The sequence below is a fragment of the Anastrepha ludens genome, chromosome 5 (assembly GCF_028408465.1).
Source record: "Anastrepha ludens isolate Willacy chromosome 5, idAnaLude1.1, whole genome shotgun sequence".
Taxonomy (NCBI): domain Eukaryota; kingdom Metazoa; phylum Arthropoda; class Insecta; order Diptera; family Tephritidae; genus Anastrepha; species Anastrepha ludens.
Window position 1 is genome coordinate 120641349 of NC_071501.1, and position 8564 is coordinate 120649912.

The window sequence follows — 8564 nt, forward strand, 5'->3', positions numbered from 1 at the left end:
TTCCCATTCACTAGTGTCGATAGTGAATCACAAAAGTAAACAGCCTGTCACTGGAAATTTAACATACATATTTATGAGGTCAGAAACACTTTCAAACAAAGAAAAATTGAACCACTACTTTGAAATTTGTGGGGAGAACACAACAAATTTTTTTCCTCCCTCAAACTGCATTTATAATTTTTGTTATAAATTTGACAGATTAGCCACGACATATTGAGCGATATATTCTTGTGACGGGCCAGGATTGCTAAAAATTTTGTAGGAGAAGTTATTCATATATAGTATACGAATTCATACACGAAGAAGTTGTCTTCATAGTTGTGATCCCAAAAATTCTATTTTTTTAAGTTTAAGCATTGAAGAAATCACTAAATTCTTTATCAACAAAAATAAAGAAATGATTTCGGAACTTTATTTGAACATTTTTTTTCGCTTTTAAACAAGAGAATATTTGTATTCATATTTACATAATTTTTTTTTATATTTAGTAAAATATTTTTTTTTAATCAAAAAAATTAGAAAAATAAAAATTTTTCATAAAAAAATAAAACCAATAAATAAGCTTGGATTTAAATAGACAAAAAAATTAAATTTAAAAATGTTAAACATTTGTTTATTTAGACCTTTTATATCTTTAAATAAAAAGAAAATTTTATTAAAAATGTTTTCCCTAGAACTTCTTGCATATTAAAACTATGCTTTTTTCAATAGTTTTAATCTATTTATTTCTTTTGTAAAACTAATTTTCTAATAAATATTTGAATACTTAATAAAAAGTTAAACACTTTTATATTTTCAAATGAAACAATTTTAATAAAAAATATTTTTTTAGTCAAACAGTTTTCTTTACTAAAAATTTCAATTTTGTTATTTAAACTAAAACTAAGCCTTTGTCAAGATAACTTAAAAATTATTTGCAACTAAAATCTAAAAATTTGTTAGTGTTTCAAATAAACGATTTTTTCACATAAAAGATTTTTTTCAAATAAAAGATTTATTTGAAAATATTTCTAAATATTTCTATATTTTCAATGGAAAATATTTTGATATAAAATCTCTCTTTTAGCTAAAATTTTTTTTCATTAAAAAGTTTACGTTTTTTAAAACTTTCTCAAAATTGTTTTTCAAATAAAATTTTTTTTTAAATAAAATATTTTTTTACAAATATTTCTAAACACTCAATGAAAAATATTTTGATGTAAAATTTATCTTTTGGCTAAACTTTTTTTTACCAAAAATTTCCCGTTTTTTTACAAATTTCTCAAAGTAATTAAAAGCTTACGTGGAAACAAATTTTTACATTTATTGAGTTTTTCAAATAAAGGATCTTTTTCCATTTTTAAATTATTAAAACAAACTGTATTAAGAATAAAATAAAAAATTTAATAGAAAGTATTTATGGTTTCAGTTAAAAAAATTGTTTATTAAAACTTCCACAATTTTTTTAAATCAAAAATATTTAAAACTTATCAAATTATTCGTAAATAAAATTTTAAAAAAATTAAGTAATGAAAATTTTTTTAACTAAAAACGTTTTTGTTTTCGTTTCTTCAATATTTTTTTAATACATTTTTTTTAAATACGAATAAATTTACTAAATTTAAAATTGTATAAATATTATTTCAACAAAAAGAAAGTAAAAGAAAGTTCCCCGGCGGCGGAGTACTTATCCTTAGAAAGTCCTCTTGTCACGGAACTGAAATGTTACCATTATTATTAACATTTTTATTTAAATAATAACTTTTTTTACTTAATCTTATAAACTAATATTTTACTCTTCAAATTACAGATAGTAGAGAGTTACAACCATGTTTTTATTTTTCAATATTTTCGCCGTAAAAAATTCTTAAAGTTAGGTTAGTTTTTGTGTGGTCTAACCCTGTCCAGTGTGTTTTAATCTTCAACCTCTCTTTTATTGTCCTATATTTAAAAGGAGATGCAGCTGCACTTCATAACCGAAAGCCAAAAAATTTAACACTCACGACTCTGGTGCACTGAAGAAAATTAATGTACAGTAAATGCCTTTGAAATAGCAAAACCGGCAACTTCGAGCACAGAACACCACAAGTCTACTGTCGAAGTTTCTTATTCACTGCATGCGAAGCACAAAATTAAGAATTATTCATAACAACTTAAAGTTTGAAAAATATTGTGAGCCACTGTACTGAAGTACCATATATACAATGTATATTATACATATATTTGATCCTTGAGCACTTTTTGTTGGTTTTCTGTCTAAATTCGGCACCGCGCTAACCTTACTTACATACAAATTCTGCATGAGCGGAAAATAGAAATTCTTCTCCCGTAATTTATTTGATTTTGTGCACTTCAGCTTTGCACTTTGGTAGTTATTTATGTTGCTTCACTTTCTCATATTTGATTCAATTTGTTGTAAACACACATTTTTCGCAACATTGGTTCAGTGAATTGTTTAACGGTGACACACATAACTAAAAGTGGTTTGCATAAAACCAAAAAGAACTGAATTGTAGAAGTGTCTGTAGGTGTGGGTATACAATAAATAAAATAAAATTTTAAATAAATCTAAAAAAAGTGTATTACATACAGTCGAACTTCGATAACTCGAACTATGACATGCCACAAAAAAAAATCGAGCTATCAAGATTTCGAGTTATCAAATATAATATACATATGTACAGACATACATAAAAAACCATAAACAAAATAAAACCTGATGGAAAAATAAAACAATCCATAAAACTCAAGGGTTAGCAAACAATTTTATTGATAAAACAGTACATGCTTCAAATTATGTATAGTTGCTATATAATATTGTATGTGTATATTTTAAAATTATATATACATAACTAAGAACATTGTATGAATAGATGTATAGCTTTCATTCGTTTAAAGTAAAAAAGTCAGTTATTTGGGATTGACGAGAGGACTTTTTATTATGATCTTCAAAAAAAGCTTCAATATTATTTAAACCATTGTACAGAGAATCGGTTGTATGTTTATTGGTTTTTAAATATGACCGCAAAATCTTGAACGAATTTGCAACTAGCTCGTTTGAAACTGGTTGCAGCATATCATCTTGCAAATCATCTTCTATATCACTTTCGCTATCATACTCAAAATCGGATTTAGATCCCAATGGCTCCCCAACATCTTCATCCGTGGGAAACTCTGAAGTAACAACATCGTCATCCACATGTATAAAATCACTAAAGGTGACACCTTCTGTACCTTTGATATTTTGCCATGCTTCATATTCATTCTGCAGTTGAATTTCTTCCTTACTCCTTTCTTTTATGCGTTCGCTTATGAAAACCAAAGGAATGTCATCTTCTTCCTTTCATTCAGAATATTGACCGAAGCCGGCTTTTCTAAAACAATTAAAGATGGTTTCAGGCTTAACATCGATATTCCATGCATTAGTTATTTCATCAACACAGTCCATTAATGTAATGTTAAGATTTTTGTTTACTTCAAAGCATTTTATAGTATTTTTTAAAATTCTGCGACGATAATGACGTTTTAAATTTTGTATGACACCTTGATCGAGTGGTTGTAATTTTGATGTCATATTTGAGGGAAAAAATGCAAGTTTGATAAACTTTACAGCTACATCTTTTTTTCGCACACTCATTTCTACTTCCTTTATTAGTATAAATTTTTCATCAATAAATAAAGTTTTTAAACAACGTTTTGATGACATGTCAACAGAGTTTATTTTCGCGTAAGAACTACTAATAAAATACCTGTAGTCTTAAACAGTACAGCGACCCAACTGCTGACATCTGTTTGCTATAAAATAAGCAACACGTAATAAGGGGATTTCCCAGGAAATTCGACTTATCAAAGCTGGCGCCAAATATTCTGTTCGAGTTATCAAGATATTCGAGTAATAGAAGTTCGAGTTATCAAGTAAAAATTACACACAATTCTCACTCTAAACGCCATTGCCAAGCAATTTGATTCGAGATATCAAATATTCGAGATATCGAAGTTCGACTTATTGAGGTTCGACTGTATTTGTAAATGACCTACATATTTCATTTGCTGTCGTGAAATTTAATTACATTTATAAAAATGTCATTCCAAAAACAAATTGTGATAAATATTTTTCAAATTTTTACGCAGGAAATATTGTAAAAATGCGGCAATTTCATAAAATATGTTAAATTTAGTAGATAAAAGTTAATTTAAATTTGCCGAAAGCATTGAACGAATGTTAGTGATGCGCAGATATGCATGTAAATTCATCAAGTTGCGTCGTATGTCAGTAATATTTGGCACTCAGCATACGTGGTGCAAGCGATCTTAGGTGCTTCTATGAGATTTCTCTTATTAAATTCAAAACAAATGAAACCAAGAGGGAAAATGGTTTGCTATCTGGAAGTTGTATGAGAGAACTAAATCAGAAGCCATGTCGTTCACACGACAGTTTATTCTACATATTCGAGAAGGCAAAATGAAATCCCTTTTGGTTAAAATAGTAGCCAAAAATGTTTACTTAAATAAATGGTGGTTAATTTCAAGGGCCGTTGTTGATTTTAATTAAAATAAAATTTTTTTAGGAAATTATTGTAATTTCTTTTTATTATGATAATATTGTTGGTATGGCACAATTACGTATGGAACAAAATATCGGTCACATGGCCGCCGCGGTCTCGGCGGCACACCTCCATCCGATGGTCCAAATTTTCGATGACGCTGAGGCATAATTGTGGTTCCATGCTGTTAATGTGCCGAATTATTCCATCCTTTAGCTCTAGAATTGTTGCTGGCTTATCGACGTACACCTTTTCTTTCAAATAACCCCGAAAAAAGAAGTCCAACGGTGTCGAATCACATGATCTTGGCGGCCAATTGACATCGCCGCGACGTGAGATTATTAGGTTATCAAATTTTTTGCGCAAAAGAGCCATTGCTTCGTTAGCTGTGTGACAAGTGGCACCGTCCTGTTGAAACCACATATCGTCCACATCCATATATTCCAATTCGGGCCATAAAAAGTTCGTTATCATCTCACGATAGCGAACACTATTCACAATAATTGCCTGGCCGGCCTCATTTTGGAAAAAATATGGCCCAATGATGCCGCCGGCCCATAAACCGCACCAAACAGTCACTCTTTATGGGTGCATTGGTTTTTCGGCAATCACTCTTAGATTATCATTCGCCCAAATGCGGCAATTCTTCTAAGTGACGAATCTACTGAGGTGATAATGTGCCTCATCAATCAAGATGATGTTCTTCGAAAATTGGTCATTCACTGTTGCCATTTCCTGCCACCATTCTGACCATTGACGACGCTTGAAATGATCAAGAGGCTTTAGTGCGTGAGAGATGCAATTGTTGGGCACGACGACGAATTGAGGTGGACGGCTCTTCAATTTATGGTGTGGGATAACGAGCTGTACGAGCATGCACTGATGTTTTCACATCTCCTACAGACTCGGTTTGCTCAAACTTTTGCACAATTTTTGCGATTGTACGCACATTTGGACGATTAAATTTACCGAAAAAATCACGAAGTGCGCGAAATGCATTTTGATTTGAACGCCCGTTTTCATAATAAGCCTGAATAACTTTAACGCGTTGCTGGATTGTGTATCTTTCCATGGTTCAAATTAAGTTAGTGTGAAATTGAAAAATGTTAAATGAAATGCAAAACGAACTTAACGATTAAGTGTGGTTCACATTCAACATCGGCCCTGGAAATTTAACCACCCTTTTGAAACAAACTGCGAGCAGTTAGATTTTAATTAATAAATGAATATAAAGAATGGCACAAATTGAAGTTATTTGCGGAAATTGCCAAGTCTGATATTAAAAAGAAAATTATTTCACTTAATCCAAGATTTTTTTTTGTTACCTATATCAAATATTGGTATAATGAATAGAAGAGATGGATGTAGGATACATTTAATTCAATAAAAACAAACTTTGAATAAAAGTTGTTCCCAGTAACTGCCGCATGTCGAATAGAATGAATGAAATGTTTTTTCTACAAATGTTACTTTTGCTCCACTTTTGCTCAAAATTTCTAGAGCTAGCAACCCAGTGCCTTCCTAAGGGAGCCGATTTGTCAAGAGGAAATGAAAAAGTTGCTAACTGAGCAAACCTTTCATTATTGAATGATGCGTTATCAGAACGACCCGAATTTATATCTGGCCAAGGACTGTCACTCAAGCAGAATTATCCGTGCAACAACAACAAGAACAACGAAAAAACATAAACTCAATATGAGAGGTTCATAAATCATCTTAACAAACAAATTTTAAAAACAGGAAGTGAATATGAATATCATAAAACGTGCAGCCGACAAGCACAAACAATATAAAAAACGACGCAGGTGATAAATAAAATAATTGATAACGAAAGTATCAACGAAAGGGAACTTTTTACCAAACATTTTGTTAATAAAAAATTTAAACACCTGTTGTATCTTTATGGCTTAATGAAGCCGTGGAAGTGGTAATATACGATCGTGACATTAGGGGTCTTAGCCGTTAGAAAATAAGAAACTGAATTATGTTTATATGAAGGCAGAGATAAGCAACAAGTACTTTATTCCGAGTGTTTTTTAGTGCTTGAGAACTTAAAATGATAATGCAAAATAGAAATATTTTGGAAGCAAAAATTCAGGCAGCGTGGCTCGATAGCGCTTGCCATTCACCGAAACGGCAGCTCTTTTTTCATATCGAAAGAAATGCCGCCAGTGCACTATGAACTACGCGAACAGATTTTTTATTTTTTTGTAAGTAAATTTGCACAATTTGGAAGTGTTGTTCTATAGAAAAGCATTAGCTATAGCATTAAACGATTCGTGATGACTTGACAAACCTAACTGAATAGAAATATCACCACATTTTGCCGTTTTCAGCTGTCGAATCAAAGTTACCGATATCGAGAGTTCTCATGCAGCAAAAAACACCCGATATTGTTTCATACCTCGGTGCTTAAAAAAATCTCTGGACTTGACAGAATTAAGCCAAAACATTTAAAGAGAAACAACCGCGAAAAGCTTTAGAGGAAGTCAACACGTTGATTTACAAAACCGATAACAAAATCAGAAGCTAGAAATTCAGCACTGTTCGAAAATACACACAATGTCACAAAAGTCAGGAAACAGTAACCTGATAGGAATATAAGAAATTGTAAGATACATTCTTGGACATTTCATTACCCATATTGGTCAATTTCGTTATTTAGGTACCCCACAGACGAGGGTCGATTGAAAATTCCGTACATAGTCAGAGAGATGACACTACCTACTATTACCTACTACTATTAGTAGCACCTTCTGGAAGAATATACACGAAGTTTCAGGCAGATACGAGTATATTTCTTTGTGTTTGGCATTCGTGTGAATCGATGAAGTCGAGTCCCTTTTTCATCAGAAGAAAGTACCAACTCACGCCTCAGCAGTTGCGGTCGCAAAATTAACGGAAATAGAGTTCCAACTCGTTTCACCTTGACTCTATTTTTCAGACTTGGCTCCCTCGGATCCTTCGGTCTACTATTTGTTCCGCAATTTGAAGAAAAGGCTGCCGTGAAAAAGGTTTTATTCAAACAAGGAGGTGATGGCAGAAACGAATGCCTATTTTTCAGACTTCTGTTATTTGAAAGGGATCAACAAACTAGAACAGCAGGAGAGACTATGTCGAAAAATTAGAAAGGTTTGACCGAAACAATTAAGTAGTTTTCATTTTTATACGAACATTTTAAACAATCCTAGTACATATGTATGCAATTCTTCAATACCGTGTTCTCACAACGTGTTTTGTACTTAAATTTAGCTATGATATTTCGGTCTGTAGGTGAAAAAAGTGTCAAACCATGCCATGGCCTTTTCACTGAATTTAATAAATTTTAGAAACCTTTCGATATAAAGATAACGCATGCTGGTGCCCATAAGGCTGGATTATGCAATTCCAAAAACAACTTGTTTTGAAGACTCCCAATATCTTCAAAAGAAATAATTGCAAACCCATTTAAACGCCCAACCATAAAAAATTCGAAAATACAATATTAAGAAAACTATTTCACTTATATATTAAAACAATTTTTTCCACACGTATTTTTTATTTTTTATGGGAGATGATTTTTCCATCATATCTTCACTCTAAAGGTGGGAGTAAAGAAATATATGAAACTTCTTTATTCTTAGCATGACAGTCCTGGGTGGACCACTGTTTCCACAAAAACTTTAACTTTTGCGTTGGTTGCTGTTATTGCAGTAACTTTGCCCTGTCAGTGTAGTGTAATCACCGGTCGTCTTCGTCTAGCGGTAGGCCCAGCAAACTTGGTAGGTTTGATGGGCATGTGAAAAGGTGGTTAGTGTCGCGCGGGGTGCCTTCACATGTCGGACATACATATGTTTAGTATATCGGGGTCAATTCTGGATAGGTAGGAGTTTAACCTGCTACAGTATCCAGAACGTAATTGTGCAAAGGTTACGCGGGACTCTCAGGGTAGTTGGAGCTCTTCGTCTGCAATGGATGGTGGTCGGACTCCGATGAGAGCATTCGGGGGACGGGAGCTTAAGAAGGTGGTAATGGTCTCCCGATGACTTTCGTTAATTACCT